This window comes from Meriones unguiculatus, unplaced genomic scaffold (assembly GCF_030254825.1).
Source record: "Meriones unguiculatus strain TT.TT164.6M unplaced genomic scaffold, Bangor_MerUng_6.1 Chr15or18_unordered_Scaffold_181, whole genome shotgun sequence".
In the NCBI taxonomy this organism is placed as follows: domain Eukaryota; kingdom Metazoa; phylum Chordata; class Mammalia; order Rodentia; family Muridae; genus Meriones; species Meriones unguiculatus.
The window spans coordinates 27,501-30,201 of NW_026843717.1; positions in this window are offsets into that span (position 1 = coordinate 27,501).

Genomic DNA, 2,701 nt, shown 5'->3' on the forward strand with positions numbered 1-2,701 from the left:
TTTTTTTTTTTGTTCTTGTTTTGGTGGTGGTGGTGGTGGTGGTGGTGGTGGTGGTGGTGGTGGTGGTGGTGGTGGTGGGTCGTGTTTTTCCACTGTGATTTGTTTTAAAACTCACTCCATTTGAAGATCTGCAAGTGACCTTCAAGATTTACTTGGGCTTCTTAGAAGAACCTCTGGTTCCTCTCTCTAGTCTTCTTCGGGCAAATTCAAATTGACCCCTCTGAGGAAGGCTGTAAGTTCTTTTTATATGCCACCCCCCCCTCCCCGATTATTCTATTTTCTTTAACTGGTATTCTGCCTCCGTATGTGAGAGTTCCCTAAAACTGGAGTTACAGAAGGTTGCGACCCGCCTGCAAGGTGGGTGCCCCTTGACCATCGCTCTTCTGGGAGTGTAGAGTAGAGGCATTCATTTTTCTCCCCCCTCTGGGTTTGCAGGCTGGATAATGGTTAGTATCCACTTCTCCCTGAACAAATCTGAGGGTGACTCTTCACAGCTAAAGGATCTGCCTTCATTCACAGTTTCCCTCCTTGAGATTTGGGGCGGGCTGCGGGGAAGGGGGTCGATCGATCGATCGATCGATCGATCGATCGGCGGGGTGGGGGTGGGAGGGGAGGATCGGCAGGGCAGATGGGAGGGAGCGGAGTCTTCTTTCCCAGTGGAGAGACAGGGCCTCCAAACTGCCTCTGCCTCTCAGGCAGGCGTGCACCACCACGCCCGGCTCCGGTTCGGTTCGACATATTCAACCGATATTTAATTTCTAGGGAAAGCTTGACCGGAGGAACTGGAGGGAATGGCTCAGTGGTTAATAGCACTGGGTACTCTTCCAAAGGACTCAGGTTCAATTTCCAGAACCCACGCGGCAGCTCGTCTGTAACTTCAGTTCTATCTAGGTGATCGGACACATAAAATAAAAGTATAAATAAATAAATTATTTGGGGTTGGGGATTTCCCTCAGTGGTAGGTAGATCGCCTGCTTAGCAAGCGAAAGGAAGGTCCTGCCTGGGTTGTTTGGTCCTCATCTGGGGGGTGGGGGTGGGGAGATAGATAAAAATAAATAAAATAAAAAAAAAATAAAGCTGAAATTATGGTCTCCAACACCCAACACACACACACACACGCACGCGCGCGCGCACACACACACACACACACACCTTTCTCATCTTATCTTTGATTTTCTGGTTTTAAATAAGCACACCCCAGGGACTGATGAAACTGTAAATTGCAAGAATTGCCTGGGGTTTCCAAGAAGACTGACTGACTGACTGACTGACTGACTGGCAGGAGCCTCCTGAGACTACTAGCTCTGCTGGAAAATCTACCTAGTATGGAGGATGGCGTCTCATAACCATATAGGCGGCTCCCCTTTGTCCAGCTGGGAGTGAGTGGTTGGATAGGCAGGAAAACAGAGTCAGCAAAGTTCAGCTGTGTTATTTGTCGGGGGTGGGTGTTCCCATTACCCCAAACTCCTCCTTGATCCTCTCCACCCACCCAAAATCTGCCCGGGGCCTGCCTGCTTACATTATAACATTATACCAGTGAGAATCTGCTGGAGAAAAATGATATTTCCTTCTCTGGTGGTTGTCATTTCGAGATAATTTCTGGGTCAGAGATATAGGGGGCTTGTCTCTCGATTTTCCCTCTCAGAGCTGGGCCCAATCTGGCCTAGACTTATTGCATGGCCCGGATTCACCCCCCCCTTAAATATTTAAAAGCAGGCACACGCAGAGAGGCATTTGAAAGAGGTCTTTAAAGGTAGTTAGTACTGTGTACTTTTCTTCATTTCATTAATAAAGCAGATTCGGATTGCTTGTGTAGAGAGAAAATATTTTTCTGCCTGCCTGCCTGCCTGACTGCCTGCCTGCCTGCCTGCCTGCTTGCTTTTCTCCCTCTCCAAGTGGGTTTCTTAATGAGTGGAACAGGGAATGTCTCTGACAGGAACTCACTTGGGGGTAGCAGCCTTGCCAGGCCACAGAGGAGGGCAATGCAGACAGCCCTGATGAGATGGGATTGGGAGGGGATGAGGGAGAGGGCTACAGCTGGGATACAAAGTGAATAAACTGTAACTAATATAAAAATAAAAATTTTATTAAACAAACAAACAAAAAATAGGCTGTCCTCGAACTTACAACTGTCTCCTTTTATGCTGTCATAAAAGTCGTGTGCCACCTTGCCTGGCTTCTTTTCTTTCCTTTTTCCTTTTTCCTGGCCTGGGCCTTTGGTCCCATCCTGTATTTTTATTATGGTCTGGGTGAACCCACGGGTAAAATGAAAGTTAAAGAGAGAGAGAGAGAGAGAGAGAGAGAGAGAGAGAGAGAGAGAGAGAGGGAAATCCAGCTGAGTGGGGTGGTTGGTTTATGGTTTAAGTCACAGCGCTACTGGAGAGGCGGAAGCAGGCAGATCTCTAAGGCCGACCTGGTCTACCGACTGAGTTCTGGGGCAGTGGAAACCAATCCACAGAGAGACCCTGTCTCCTCCGGTGCACCGAAAAAAGGGGGGTGGGAGTGATTCAGGGAACAGTTTCCTCTCATTAATACACAACTAAGAGCGGTCCCCACCAAATAAAACAAAACGGGGTAAAAAAAAAAAAAAAAAAAAAAAAAAAAAGAGTCGTCCCTTCTGTCCCCTGGGAGAGGAACAACAAAGTTCTTTAGAATTCCTGGAATGCGGCCCCACCGGTTTAACACAGCAACGATGGGTGTG